Source organism: Periplaneta americana, chromosome 10 (assembly GCF_040183065.1).
Source record: "Periplaneta americana isolate PAMFEO1 chromosome 10, P.americana_PAMFEO1_priV1, whole genome shotgun sequence".
In the NCBI taxonomy this organism is placed as follows: Eukaryota; Metazoa; Arthropoda; class Insecta; order Blattodea; family Blattidae; genus Periplaneta; species Periplaneta americana.
The window spans coordinates 5734699-5751654 of NC_091126.1; the positions used below are offsets into that span (position 1 = coordinate 5734699).

General features: G+C 36.8%; 1 protein-coding gene and 1 non-coding gene across 3 annotated transcripts in view; both read right to left on the bottom strand.

The window, feature by feature from the left end:
* Positions 1 to 16956, bottom strand: part of Gfrl (Glial cell line-derived neurotrophic family receptor-like) — a 1341875-nt gene that overhangs the window by 228694 nt on the left and 1096225 nt on the right. The window lies entirely within an intron of this gene.
* On the bottom strand, positions 120 to 191 carry TRNAN-AUU (transfer RNA asparagine (anticodon AUU)). Its single transcript has one exon. It is a non-coding gene; the product is annotated as a tRNA-Asn (tRNA).

A 16956-nucleotide genomic window follows, 5' to 3' on the forward strand; every position in this document is an offset into this window, starting at 1 on the left:
ACTCCGTGTGACATAAATTGTGGTTTTCTGTTAACGAACAGTGACGTGTATTATGCAAATCAAGATTTCAGGTATAACTCCCTGTAAAGTTGATTTGAATAATTTCGAGGGAAAAATTGTTCCGGAGCTGGGTATCGAACCCGGGACCTTTGGTTTAATGTACCAACACTCTACCACTGAGCTACCCGGGAACTCTAACCGACACCGATCCAATTTTTCCCTCTATATCCACAGACCTCAAAGTGGGCTGACAACCGTCAAGCAACCAACTTCGAGTGCACACTAACTCCGTGTGACTTAAATTGTGGTTTTCTGTTAACGAACAGTGACGTGTATTATGCAAATCAAGATTTCAGGTATAACTCCCTGTAAAGTTGATTTGAATAATTTCGAGGGAAAAATTGTTCCGGAGCCGGGTATCGAACCCGGGACCTTTGGTTTAACGTACCAACGCTCTACCACTGAGCTACCCGGTAACTCTAACCGACACCGATCCAATTTTTCCCTCTATATCCACAGACCTCAAAGTGGGCTGACAACCGTCAAGCAACCAACTTCGAGTGCACACTAACTCCGTGTGACTTAAATTGTGGTTTTCTGTTAACGAACAGTGACGTGTATTATGCAAATTAAGATTTCAGGTATAACTCCCTGTAAAGTTGATTTGAATAATTTCGAGGGAAAAATTGTTCCTGACCCGGGTAGCTCAGTGGTAGAGCGTTGGTACGTTAAACCAAAGGTCCCGGGTTCGATACCCGGCTCCGGAACAATTTTTCCCTCGAAATTATTCAAATCAACTTTACAGGGAGTTATACCTGAAATCTTGATTTGCATAATACACGTCACTGTTCGTTAACAGAAAACCACAATTTAAGTCACACGGAGTTAGTGTGCACTCGAAGTTGGTTGCTTGACGGTTGTCAGCCCACTTTGAGGTCTGTGGATATAGAGGGAAAAATTGGATCGGTGTCGGTTAGAGTTCCCGGGTAGCTCAGTGGTAGATCGTTGGTACGTTAAACCAAAGGTCCCGGGTTTGATACCCGGCTCCGGAACAATTTTTCCCTCGAAATTATTCAAATCAATTTGCAATCACTTTCTCTGTCCGCACTTTCATTTGATTCATGTTTATTAATATCACAAGAACTACCGGCTTCACATAAAATTTCACCTGACCTATCCGGAAATTGATTGATTTTTACGGAACGAATCACATATTTGCACATTCAAAGACTCCTTTAAATTGAGATTTATCAATAAGTCGCGACTTACGCGTCTTAATGTACTTTTCTTTTCAAAAGCGTGATTAGTGAGGTAAATGGATTTAAACACTTATTATATATTACGCGACCTTACCATCACTCACGTTGTATAGAAGTCACGTCACTCCGTGAAATTCAAACCCAAACTGATTATTTTTCTCTTCTATATTTTGTCTCCTGCCATCTGTTTACTGCCATAAAGTTTACTGCCTTACCCAGCCTTGCTATCATAAAACACTTGGCTATATTACAGTATAAACATATTGTACAGCACTGAGAAGGGCTTCCCCTCTTAGCTGAGGTGACAATAATAAAATAATTTTAGATAAGATATTTACTGTTTCTTAAGGTATTAATCATTTGATGATTAGTATGGTGACATCAGATGCAACGGGGAATTTCGTAAAACTTTCCACGGGAAGCCTTCGAGCCTATGGCTGCAAGCAGTTCATTAGCTAGGCATCGCGAGCGCGTGCATGCCTTCGGAAAATAAATTGTTACAAATGTATGGGTGCCGATCCCATATTTATAAATGCAGTAGTTTACAGATAATACATCAGCGAACAAGTTTATATATATATATATATATATATATATATATATATATATATATATATATATATATATATATATTTTTTCAGATTTTTAACTTGGCTATTTAATATAGCAATTTTGCTTTGAAAAATAAATGATTAAAAAAAATAGGCCAAATTTTAAATTTATTTGTGATAGGCCTAATGTAATAAAACGTGTTGTATTTCGACTTTCAAATGCGCCAAACCGCAAATCTCAATTATATGTGGACTCAGAGTTCCAAGTGAGTTTATGTAACAGTGCGCGCATAATTTGCGTAACTTCAAATAGTCATAACTACACAAATAATTAATAATTGTGAAAATAAAACAATACGGGTCTCCTTATATGATGTCTGGAATTCATGGAAAAAAATTCTACCATTTCCGAGAAGGTCGTGTTTTATTGCTGTGAGATTTGACGTGGAATGATTCATATACGAGTACGCTATTGAAAACAATTAGGGGAGCACTATGAATTACATAAATATTTTTTTCATTGGATAAGGGTACAGAAAGGAACATTAATAAATACATTATTCGTGACACCATTTAACACCATGTCAATAAAAATAAATGAATAATGAATTTTAATTCCAACAAACAACTTTATTAAAAGCATTAAATCTTGTCCTAACTTTTCAAACTTAAACATCCTTTATGCACGTGTAGTATCTTGTGGCATCATGCCCAAGTTCCTGCAGTGTTTGTGGAGCTGCAGTTCGGTTTCTGGAATTCCTATGTAGAAGATTCCACAAGTTCACAATTGGGTTCAGGTCTGGGCTGAGCGCTGGCCACTCCAATGCCTCAATTTAATTTTCCCTTAAGAAGTTCCTTGTGGCAGCAGCAGAATGTGTTGTGGCATTATTCTGAACAAACAGAGAGAGGAGCCTTCTCCAAAGGAAGCAGACACTACATGTTCTTCCAGAACGTCTTCGATATACCGGACAGCATTCAATTACGAGGTCCGTACGATTGTCGTACATAATACCGACCCAGACCATTATGGAACCCGTACCAAATTTATGAACTTCCTGGACACATGCTGCAGATAGTCTTTCCCTTGGCCGTGCCCATTTCCTTAAACGACCATCACTACGTGTAAGACGATACCTGGATTCGACCGAGAAGAGCACAGATTGCCACTGGTTCAGGTTCCAATCAGCATGGTTTTCAGCAAACGTAAGTCTTGATACCTTATGTCTATCTGTTAAGCGTGATTTTTAACAGGCCCTTTTTGGCCGTATATTCTCTTCTCTTAATCTATTTCTTATGGTTTGGTCTGAAACCCGGACTCCGGAAGCCATATGGAGGTCATTTAGCAGGTATCTTGCAGTTTTTGTACACTGTCGAAGACCAGTTGTGACAATGTGTCTGTCTTGGCGGAGGTTTGCTTTATGTGTATGATCCTGGCCAGGTACACTACAATAATGTTCCTTTGCGCCTGTTGCGTAACCTGGACACCACAGAAGGAGACATCAAATTTTCTACCCACTTGTAGCAGAGATTGATCTTCTCGTAAGAGAAGTTATGCATGATTCACTTCAAACTCATTTAGCTAAACGTCTAATTTTGTCAGAAGCTTTAATAAACAAGGCAATAAAGTCAGCATTCGTTACCATAGCAATGTCAGAAAGCTGACCAATTAGAAATTGTCAGGGCCTTCCATAATCAAAGATTTCGTATTTCAGGTAATTACTTTGAATATTTAAAGTTCATATCCTTAGATGAAGTTTATGTAACAATTTATATATTTATCAATTTTCACCATTACAGCTTCAAAAAAAGTAACCTACACGATTTATTATTTAAGTGTCTCCCTAATTATTTTCAGTAGTGTATTAGGAGGAGAAAAGAGCATGAGACGGAAAAAATACAGAGTAACTAGGAACACAAAAGGAGGACATCTATCAAAGCAAAGAGAAAGGATCAATAAGGATGAATGAGAAGATATCGGGAAACGAATGGAGAAGACAGTGGGAGTTAAAGAATGACGGAGGAAGTAATTAAAGAAATGAATACATGAATGAATGAATGAATTATTAATTAGTTGAAGGAAGAAAGGAAGAATGAAAAAGTAAAGGATGAAAAGAAATGAATAAGGACGAATTGCAAAGCGAGCACTTGTCACGCTCCTGCGCTGGGTGGTTTGTGAACAGGCGGTTGCACCCGTCCATCGTCTCTCGAATAACACATCAAGTAGCACTCAACAGGAAGAGCGGTTGTCACACGGCAGTGACCTCGTGCTGCCAGCCCATAATTCTTCCTGCTGTGTTTTATGGGGCAGAAATGAGGGGAATCCCGCCAGCTACTCACTGCAGGTACAAGTATACAATGGAGGCTGCAAAAACGACCCAGTGATCACATGTCACTCGTCCTGAGGTCAGATGCTGAAACACTTATCCGTTCTTAGGACGAACTCTTCCATCTGAGAACCTGTGGCAGTTATAATTACCTCTGCAAGCTGAACAGCATTCTACACTCTTCACGAAAGTGACCTATTCTGTCACATTTACATCATTTTCTTCAATTAAACATTAAAACAATAATAATATAAATGATAATCAGCAATTATCAACATGTAGATCTCACTCTAGTTGTAGGCTATACTACAAGACGACAAGGAGATCTGCAGCTATTTCTTAAGCGTTCCAAATGATAGTTGAATTTAGCAATAAGTCAAAAGCAGGACGCGCTCTGAAACTCGTTTGCAGTTTTCAGTTCCATTACTTACTTACTCATGGCTTTTAAGGAATCCGGAGGTTCATTGCCGCCCTCACATAAGCCCGCTACCGGTCCCTATCCTGTGCAAGATTAATACAGTCTCTATTATCATATCCCACCCCTCTCAAATCCATTTTAATATTATCCTCCCATCTATGTCTCGGCCTCCCTAAAGGTATTTTCCCTCCGGCTTCCCAACTAACACTCTATACGCATTTCTGGATTCGCTCATACGTGCTACATGCCCTACCCATCTCAAACGTCTGGATTTAATGTTCCTAATTATTTTAGGTAAAGAATACAATGCGTGCAGTTCTGCTTTGTGTAACTTTCTCCATTCTCCTGTAACTTCATCCCTTTTAACCCCAAATATTTTCCTAAGAAACTTATTCTTGAACACCCTTAATCTCTGTTCCTCTCTCAAAGTGAGAGGCCAAATTTCACAACCATACAGAACAACGGAATTCATTGCTTTAGCAAAATTATTCCAGAAGTCTATCAAAATACAGATATTCCAGCTGCCGTCGTGTAAGTTACTGCGATGGAATATTTATTCATCGAGTAATTGTTTTGTCTGTGAAGTCGCGTTTGGCCTTTCTGTGTGTCGTTACCAAGCTCCGGATTCTTACATTCGAACCTATTTTGTTGTTATCTTGTCACTCCCGAAATATCGCTTTTCCTTTTCGTTTTATTTATTAAGAATAACACACTTAAATTTTATAGGACCTAACAAACCAAATTCGTAGGTTTGGGCCTAAAATTACCTATGTTGCTTGTCAGAACCTAAAAATATCTAATTCCTCGTATCTAACCTATACATTTGTGATTTATCTATTTTACCTAGGTAAAGTAAATGTGGAACTGACTGAAAGCGTAGGCGTTCGTTGCAGCGTAAATACCTCATCGTATGAGGCATTCTTTCGAAGGAAAGCCCTACAATGCGGAGACAATGTGCACAGAGGACGACAGAAACATAAAGGGGCTCACATGTCAGTCAGCCGCGACACAATCACGTTATCGTGACATGGGCAAAAGTAGCCAGCGTGAGAAGTGTGATCCATTTTTGTTATTCGTACAATATAATTCAGTCTGCTCAATTAAAGGGATTATTTATTAGGCATGATTCCTTTAATTGAGAAAAATGAATTATATTGTAGTCTACTAATAGCAATCCACTCTTGCAGTTCAGTTCTTGAGGATTTATATGAGATTTAACTCCTGAGAATCTGACGAAATTAGTCAGTGTCAAGCGTCATGCTAGGAGCATAATGAAATGAGTGGTTTGAGGGTGCCAAGTGTTATAAACATAACAGACTATTAATATATATTAGTATTGGTAAACAGTTTCATAAAATATTTCATCACTACGTCAATCGTCAGGCTACTTTTTACACATGTAATGTATAACGGAAACTTTAATAGTATAGCAATATATTAATAATATGTTCCTTATTCACATTTTTTCCGTAAAGTCCTACAAATTCATAAATATATTTAAAATCCTAAAATAATCCAAAACATAGGTCGAAAAAAACTTAATTTCAGTTTTTAGAACCTAAAAATCAGGGGCCTTGTCATTGCAAACGTACCGTGGTCTTGAGAAAAGTTTATAGTTCCGAGGCGTTCCCTATATAATTGAAAAGTTTAATTAAATGACTTACAGCTAACTTACTTACTTACTGACGGCTTTTAAGGAACCCGCAGGTTCATTGCCGCCCTCACATAAGCCCTCCCATCAGTCCCTATCCTGAACAAGATTAATCCAATCTCTACCATCATATTCCACCTTCCTCAAATCCATTTTTGTATAATCTTCCCATGTACGTCTCGGCCTCGCCAAAGTTATTTTTTCCCTCCGGCCTTCCAACTAACACTCTATATGCATTTGTGGATTCGCCTATACGTACTACATGCCCTGTCCATCTCAAACGTATGGATTTAATGTTCCTAATTATATCAGGTGAGGAATACAATGCGTGCAGTTCTACCCTACATTGTGCAACTTTCTCCATTCTCCTAATTACAGACATGGAAATTTCATATTAACCACATGTTACACAAACGGCATTCTTTCGCGAATGAATATACATTTAAAAGAGCCTTATTCCTAGCAATATTCGAGCCATCTGAAAAGTTAGACCTACCTGGTGTCTTCTTAATTCCAAGGAATACAAATTAATGCAAGCATATAGAATAATTTCTATAAACATCATTATACGAGCGCGTACAAATCATATAACTTATGAATCAGAGGATAAAAATAAAGGTAGCAATATTCCAGTTATTTAGAAGTTTAATTCACAGTTAACGATAATAGCATAATATATCTAAAATCCCAGATTATTTGGAGACATAATTTGAACAGAGTTTAAATAATGTAGGAAACAATGCAGATGTATTACGTCGTGGGAGTATGGAGACTAGTCTCGTCGAAAAACAAATGTCTACAAAATAGTATAAATCTGTAGTCGATTTGGTAAGAGGGGACATGTCCAAAATAACAAAGTGTTGGAAAATCGCAAAAAAGAAAAACTATAACTAAGTTAACAAATTAAAATGTTCATATATATTTTTTTCTAATTAAATCATTATGGGTACATACATGAACATTTTAATTTCTGAAGTTTTTTTTTTGCGATTTTCCAACACTTTGTCATTTTGGACGTGTTCTCATTTGCAAATCGACAACATAAATAAAAACAGGGATGATAAAAGTTTTCAATAAAACAAAGAAGGACATAATTCAAACTGAATGTACAGTCGTTGAAGTTTCGAGTCAGGGAATGGAATGAACAGGTTAAACTAGTAGACTACGAAAAGAATAGATGGATCTGGTTGGATCCGAGAGAGCAATACGAACAATCTGTTTAGGAAGAGAAAGAAGATGAAGTTGTGAATCTATTTATAGCCTCCTCATTCGGAGTCCAGAAGCAGTGAAGCAAACCATCAAGCGCACCAAAATCCTTTTCCACTGAATAAGCACCGACCACGAGGGCTTTAAACAGACCAGATCTTACGGGAACTGTCCTTGCAATAAATATCTCCATTTCATTACGCAGAAGCACGATATGAATGCGGAGTGTAGAGAATCTTGCGGGGGGGCCCTGAATACAAATGCTGCGGCCAACCCCTGCGTGAATAAGGGCGCACAAAGAGTGACGGGCACCAGCTGCTCGCCCTCGTCGCGTATCTTCTGGTGAATCAAAGAGAAAAGTTAAGATAATTCACAATATTTTCTGAAACTGTAAAATGAAGCATTCCGATGGTCCAGAAATGCATTTTAAGATTGGCCACCTTGCTATTAATGCATAGGACGTTGATCCAGTTTTTCGCAATTCCAAACACCTCTTCATTTACGTTGTTTCTTTTTTTCGTCATTAACTGGCAGGCTCCATTCATTAAAATAGAACATCGCTTGATATTTAGTAAGACTAGTTCACTAGTAGAATGATAAAAACAATTATTTAAAAAGACAGAAAATAACGAGTACTACTTATCTCGATCGCATCATCTTTCATTCGCATTCATCAAATATTTACAAATACGGCATGAAAGGACATAGAATTTATACGAGTAAACAATGCGAGAAATATATTCGTACTTATGTAAGACTGGAAGACTAGAGATATTAGAGAATATCACGTTGTAGTTTCTGAAGGAAATGTGTAGACTGGCTGAAGAATTTAACTCTCAACGTTACTCTATTATCACACACTTTAATTAGAACCCCAGGTCACAACAGACTTCCTATTTTACCATTATGTAACGGGAACTTAAGAAAAGCTGCAGCAACAGTAGTCCCTAATAGTAATAGTAGCCATAGTAGCAGTAGGAGTAATAGTGTAGGCCTAAGTTTATTTAACGACTCTTTCAACTGCAGAAATTATTCAGCGTCGAATTCAAAGTGAGCGAGAAACGACCGACAGATTTTGCCTGGAGCCCTCTGCTAGATAGAGAGTTGTTTTACGTGCCGTAAATCTATAAAATGAGACCTACAAATATACTGAAAAAATGTACTCTTTTTGCCACTGGATGTGCATAAGCTGATATGCTGCAATGTTTATAAATTTGCAAATCTATGCAAATCTAGCCTTACAGGTAAACCTCCCTGTAAAGCAGATTTGAATAATTTCAAGGGAAAAATTGTTCCGGGGCAGGGTATCGATCCCGGGGCCTCAGGTTGAACGTACCAGCGCTGTGTCCAACTTAAAAATAGCATTTCATGCGGTCTTGAAATCAACATAATTTAAACGACTCGAGAATTGTTCCAGTAGAGTTTGGAATTATGAGGAAAAGATCACCTGAAGCGCTCGAATTTAGTTCTCTAACTGACTGCAGTTGTTTGATGAGTTTTAGTATTATTGTAACAAGGTTACAATGAATATTCTGAGGTATCAATTATGCGATTTACCTGCAATTAAAAAAGATAGAATATACAATGGAAATTCGAAAACATTTTTCAGTCTTAAGCGTTCAGATTTCATTTCCATCTGTTCTTGAAAGGTTTAGTATGCTAAAATAGTCCTTGCAGTTTAACGATAATGTGTTATACAGCGCTTAAATATATGTTTACTGTTACGCTATTTTCAATATTAGAAAAATATACGAGAAGATCTAATACCTTTTTAAACTAATATTTACAATTCTATGAATAAAGACAAGTGTGATATATGAAGTATCCTTTCTCTCGGATTTCTTGCATTTGTGAGAGCTCATGTTAGATGGAGATCAAATATTTCTTCACTTCGGTTGATCGAATGTAGAAATATCACGTTAGAGCAGTCATTCCGGTGACTCACATTTCTTCCCTCGGGATATTTACTATATGGCGAACAACTGCTCTATGAGTATTAGTCACTGTTTTAAACAATCACTTCAATTTTAATATTTTTGATGTTATTTCACATCAATGTGTTCGTATTACCAGTGTTAGTTCACCCCAGAACAAATTAGCTAAACAGTTTATCCTTAGGAAAAAAATCTTAAATGGAAATTTTTCGTTTTGGCCTCTCGTGTATTTTGATTTAAGTTGATCGAAGTGAGTGTGGGGATGTCAGTGCTAAACCGGCTCAACACATTTCCTTACAAGTTACACGTCAAACTCTCGACTGAAATTTGGCAAAGAAAAACTTACAAGCTTTAATCTTTTGTTGTAACAAAGTAAAACATGATATTCCTCATTAACATAAACTTTTGGACATGAAGTCGTCTTTATTTCCAGCGAGAAAGCCGTGTGCAAGAACTGCCGCCAGGGGGATCAAGATGAACATAGTCCAGGATGATAGTTGTCCTCCATTCTGTCACAATGACGTAAGTAAAACTAATCCCTGAATTTCGTACATGTCAAGGATATTTCTCGCTACAAATACATGTATGAATCGCTAACCGTGACGTCAATGTCGTATGAGTAAGAAACACCATTCCTACCATAATGGTTCTAAACCCTTGTAAATTCCTGTGCCAAGTACAGCTTGAATTAATTTCCCGTAACTCGCCAGAATACAGTGCATATTAAAGAGCAAAATCTGCGGTGCAAATGAACACTGTTGTTACCCTACTGAGTTTCAAAACCGGCCGAATGGATGGACTGATGTTGACGTTCGAATTAACAGGTTGGTGAACGGACGAACGGATAGATAGAAGAATCATCATTATCATTATCATCATCATTTAGTTGTGCGGGTCTAACGACACGTGCAACATGATGCTCAGTACAAATATTCCTCTAAAGAAATTGAGTGATCCCCATTTCAGAGGCTTTCTTCAGAAATTCTCTCGATACAAAAACTGTTTAAGCGATAGGCGAAGACGATTTAGCTTCGACAACTTACGAGAATATATCGTCGTTTACTGCAACGCTGGTAATTGCATCAATGATGACGAGGACTGAACCTTGCAAGGTATGTACTACAGTACGTTATTTTTATTTTCTTTCTGAATGTACGGAGATACAGTAGCATGTTGACGTCGTCTGTTTACGTTTAAAACCTGTTCAGCCAATGGTCCGAATGAAAAAAATGTAAAATATAGTAAATGTCCACTTACATTCAACGATAAGTCATCCCGCATCCATTGTCTACTTATCAGTAATGTGTCTAACCAATTCTGAGAGCTATTGGTTAAGATAGCTTTTCTGAGCACAAGCACTCTCGTGAAATCTACTATGCTGTAGATAAAATATTCAGTGGTACTTGAGTCTATTTTTCATTTTGTGTGGTTCTCTTTCCACAATATATATATATATATATATATATATATATATATATATATATATATATATATATATATATATATATAATGCATATTACTAGTGAAATTTTATACGAGTAACTTATATAAAATTTACCTTAGCCAACCAATCTAACTGCTCTATCACAAATACCGGTAGCTACTTTAAAATTTGCTACCGGTACTAAGGGAAGCTGTGTCAAAGACCTATCATTTTTTAAATTAGAGGCCATATTAACTAATATTTGTTGAAGAAAGTAGCTGGTTAGGCCTATGTACTTTCTCTTACTATTTCAAACTGACGCGACGTTAAGTGCAACTGATGAATGAAATGCTGCCCAATATGTTACAAACGGTCAGCGCGTCCGGCAGCGAAACCAGGTGGCCCGGGTTCGAATCCCGGTTGAGGTTTTTTTTCAGGGGTTTCACTCAACCCAATACGAGCAAATGCTGGGTAACTTTCGGTGCTGGACCCTGGACTCATTTCACCTGCATTATCACCTTCATATTATTCAGACGCTAAATAACCTAGATGTTGATACAGCGTCGTAAAATAACCCAATAAAATAAAATAAAAAATATATTACAACAAACAGTTAACCAGTCTTAAAAATACCGCAACAACAGGAACACACTGCAAGAAGGATTAGGCTATATGATCAGTTTCATTTCCAGTGTACAGTTAGTACAAAGAAATAAACATGTTTAACGCTATATAAAATAAGAACTCTATGTGGTATCGACATGCATTTTGCAGATCTGTTCAAGTATTGCTCTGATTATTGCGCTGGCACAAGCATAGTGGCATTAGGCTCTGTTGGAATGAGGAACTCCATCTTCCAACAGGATGATTGGCATCGGAGTATTAAAAACACTTCCACAGATCAGCATTGTCCGTGCGCTCTCGCACGATGGCCACCAAGGAGCCCTGATCACACAGCGTGCGACTTTGTGAAAGACAAAATTTGCGTCGCCCCTTCCCAAGTATTCATATTAATTGATTTTTAGAAGAAATGTTTGAGTTTGTATGAAATTATTTAGATTGGGATGGACCAGAGTACCTTGAAGTGTGCCGTGTGACACAAGGAACATACACTGAAAATTTGTGATTTCCCAAAGTAAACTTGAAGAATTACTTAAAACAGTGTGAACTGATTCCTGATAACTTTATTAGTTTCGAAATTAAAAACATTGATAGTGTCCATTTCTTTTGTAGTAACTCTGTAAATTGCAATTGACTACAGATAAAGTAATAGACCTACAGCATATCATAAAAATAAATTGCTTTTTGAAACGCACAATCATCTTCGTTATCAATGCAACATTACTCGAAAACGTCAATGAACCACCATCGCCATTAGACTATCACAGGAGAGGTAAGTCTACACTTCTCTGTCAGAAATCGAACCCAAGTGCTTTCAATTTATAAGGAGCGCTATTACTGCAGTCACAGAGGCGATTAACAATGTCCAGTCTCATTAAATGTTGTATACATTACGTCTGGTTCATCAGTCCTTCAAACCGGATTCATGTAGGCGATTGAAGTCTTCTTTGAAACACAGTTTAAATCTCTAAGGGTTGCACTGTATCGCTAGAAGAACCAAAGCGAGTCATTATTCAACTCAAGAAGGCGAGTTTCATCGCACTCCACCCGCAACAGGTTGCCTTCAGTTAAAACACACACACACATCTTTCCACCTTTGTTTTATGTCTTTTGGCCAAGTTGCTACCAAGAAGTGATGGGAAAATCAGTAACGCCTGCAGTTAAGTGCGAGCATCCAATGCAATTCCAGCGTACAGCTGACAATCACATCGTTGAGAATAGTTACTACATAAATTCTATTCAAAGTTGTAGTATATCTTAAATTTTGCTTGAAAATTGTAGGTAGATGAATATAATATACAGTCATGGAATTCCACTATACCCTGGTTTATAGTTTCCAAACCTCCTGGAATTTTCACATCTGAAATTTTCAATTCCGAGTCGCATTAACAAAATGACAATTATTATCACTATTATTATTATTATTATTATTATTATTATTATTATTATTATTATTATTATTATTATCTTTCAAGTTTCGAGCTCTTGAAACAGCTGCGCAAATTAATGCATATTATTGGTAACTCATAAATTCGACCCAATAGGGTAGTGTGGATTATTTATCCTAATTCAGGAGCTCTAAGTATCTCTTCATCACATATTTTGATCTAGGTTATCGAAAAGAAAGTTAAAATTTGTTGACTAGTGTTATCAGACAGTACATCTCACTCGACGGTATGTCAGAGAGAAAACAATTGTTTGCATACATCTGAAGTCTGGTTAGTGTAATATGTATCTAGTAAGGAAGTATGCAATGGAGGGGGAAAGAAACTGACCACCCCACCCCATTATTTCCTGGATTACTTACCTCGTGAGTGATTATTTATTTGTGTAACTTATGATGTTCAAACCTGTCTTCAGACAGTTGACTTAACAACAACAACAACAACAATAATAATAATAATAATAATAATAATAATAATAATAATGATAATAATAATAGGCTAATAATAATAATAATTTATTTATTTATTTATTTATTTATTTATTATTTATTTATTATTTATTATTAATATTTGTGTGCTGAACAACAGCCAGAGGCCAACAACAGCCAGAGGCCACAACAGCCAGATAATAATAATAATAATAATAATAATAATAATAATAATAATAATAATAATAAGATAACACGTTACAGACACAGCGGGAAAAGCATGGAGAGCGTTACACTTTATGATGAGGGTACTAAGAAAAGGCTCTGATAAATCCAAGGAGATTGCATATAAATCACTAGTACGTCCAGTAATGGAATATGGTGCTGCATGTTGGGATCCTTACAGACTAGAACATATTATGACACTGGAAAAGATTCAAAAACGGGCTCTCAAGTATTGTCGGAAAAATTCGTCATTAAAATGGGACACACTCACGGACAGGAGAACGCGAATTCGATTATGCGCACTGTTCAAAAGATACAGAGGTGAGCCTGCCTGGAGAGAAATAAAAAAATAGGTTGCAGCCGCCAAATTACTCTTCAAGGAACGACCACTCTTATAAATTGAGGGAAAGAAGACAGAGGACGGACACTGGAAAGTTTTCTTTTCTCAATCGTACTATCAGGGACTGGAATGCTTTACCTACACACTTACTAAAGGCTTTACCAACAACCAAAAATGTATTTAAAAATAGGCTTAAGGACTTTACTAATAGACGATAATTATACACAGTATTTAAATGGTGTAAATGATATGTTGTTATCGAAGTGTTCTATCAGTGAAGAATTATGTTGTGTCAGTGAAGTGTGTTGTGTCAGCGAAGTATGTTGAGTAGGCCTAAGTGAAACGTGTTCCTGTCAGTGAAGCTTTATAGTTTATAGTGGCAGTGCAAAGTATTTGAACAGTGAAATGGTTTTGAAGTGTTAGTGAAATCAGGATAGAATCGGTGAAATGTGTCGTAGTTCCAGTGCAGTGAGTGAGTTGACATCGAAATGAGTGTAGTGTTGAAAGGTAGTGCAGATATGAACATACCATACTCGTGGGTTTTAGTTCGAACATAGGTTTAAGGTACAAATTAGATTTACTTTAAATGCTATTTTAACCGATCGTGCTTCATTTAATTTAAGATGTTCCCTGTTGTTGTTGTTATTATTATTATTATTATTAATTATTGTTAGTATTATTATTAATTGTATTTTTTATTAATTGTGTTTATTATTGTCATTATTGAGTGTAATTAGTTACCACTGCCACCGGGTATATACCCATTGCAGTGTGAATAAATACATACATACATAAAGGTAAGCCTTTTTATGTCCCTGTAGGGCAATGGCCTTCTGTTAAGGGTTTAGTTTTTACTAACGGGGCGAGATACTCCGCGTTAATGTGACTAACTATTGTGAACTGTGTCTCTTCTTCACTCTGAGTTTTCTGGGACCCTTAAACGTGGACACTGTTCAGGCTGTTCCCTAGAATTTTCCACTCTTCTATTCCTCTTGCTGTCCTGGACCATTGTCGACCTGCGTGTTCTTTGAAAGTGTCTGCCCATCTCCTCCTTGGTCAGCCTCGAAGCCGCCTGCCTGCTCTGGGGTCCCACATGGTAGACTTGTAGGTCCATCGGTCGTCCTCCATTCTTGCGACGTGGACTATCCAGCTCCACTTACTTTTGAAAGCTCTTTGTGCGATATGTGTAGTTGATGCCCTTTGAAGCAGTTCTTCGTTGGTGATTCTGTCTCTTAAGGATATGTCTAGAATCTTGCTATCATCTTCCGTTGGCACATTTGTATCGCTTTCGTCTGGTTAGATGTTAGTGACCATGTCTGACTTCCATAGAGCAATACTGGTAAATTCAGGTTTCTAGGGTGTCTAATTTTAGTGTTTTGCTGAGGATTTTATCTAAAAGCACGAATTTAAGGGACCAAAATGCACGCCATGTGAGTGCGATTCTCCGTTGTATTTATCTCTCCATGCTATCTTGTTGCCCTAGGTATACAAGTACATATGGTACAATCGTTCCACCTGCTGTGATTGGAATTTGGGGTCCATTAGTTATCAGTTTTGTTTTGGTCATGTTCATGGATAGGCCCGCCGTTCTGCTTTGTATACTGAGTTCTTTGAGCATGGACTGCAATTCCCTTGTCGATCTTCAAAACAGAACCACAACACCCGCGAATCTCAAGTTTGTCAGTCGTCTTCCATTTATGCTTACTCCATGTTTCTGGTTCCATTCGACTCTTCTGAATACATCCTCCATGACACTCCTAAAAATTTTAGGAGATAATAATATTATTGTTATTATTATTATTATTTACAAGAGGAATTATTTGCATACAGCATTCATTAATGAAAGCTTGTTGCAAGAGTTTCCAAAAATGTTATGTAAGAATTATTGATAAATACAGGATATAACTAAATGGTACGTGGAAACATTCCTTGCATCAAAGAATAAAACTATGTTATATGAACATATGCCCGAAAACTCTTCATTTCCTTGATAGTTCTTTTTCTACAACTCTGTGTATGATGCACAAGCTAGTTTGTTTTCGTGTGCAATGCTATCGCATGAATAGTCGGCTACATACGTAGGCCTACGAGAATTGTGTGAAATGCACAGGACTAGATGATGTAGATTATATTAAATGTAAGAGCATAGCAAGTCTCCTGAAGTAAATGCTCCAAACGTCCTCCGTTAGCACAGATAGGCCTGATGCACTCTCTTGGACGCTCTGACTTATGTATCGTTTACAAACACGTGACACACGCGTGCATAAATTATGGTCCAATAGGAAATCAGAATTTCATGACGTCACGACGCAGATCGCGACGCGACTGAAGTTGAAATTGAGTTAACTTTTACCGCGCGACGTAATCGGAATGTGTATGTGTTTTGTTTATGATGGTGTAGTCTGTAACAAAATCGAATACTTTTTCAGAGGAGATGTTGAAAAAATTGGTAAAAGAATACCCTCAATTATACAGAGTGAACCTTGAATAAATGTAAATTTTCTTTCTGAAAAAGAATTTTAAAACGTTACATTTGTTAGAATCAAATTTCTGCGTATTTATTGTCATAATACAGTGCTCTCTTAAATTGACTGAACATATTGGGAATAAAATCAATGGTTTTCCGAAAACACTGTAAGAAATGTTTCATATAAAACACTTTATCTCGACGAGAAGCAAAAAGGAAAACAATAATTGTATTATTATTATTTTTTTTAAATATCTAAAAAAAAAGAGTGACCAGATTCACATCGATAGAAAAGAGGACACAAAGCTTCAAAAAATGAAGACATTGTTCGAAAAAAGAGGACAGAAAATATGTACTTAGATTTAGGCTTAGGCCTATATTATACTATAAATTAGGTCAATATCTATTTTCTTACAAAATATTTACAGTACAGATTTAGGCCTATAACATACTTAAAAGTACGATATCACAAAAGTAAGTACGATAAAACTTAATAATGTTTTTACAATTTCTACATATCAAAGTCAAGGGAACTACAATTATTAGGACAGAAAATATCTACCCTATTTACATTTAGATGTAGGCCTATATTATACTTAAAATTATGTCAATATCTATTTTATTACAGCATGCTTATGATAAAACTTAATAATATAAAACGATT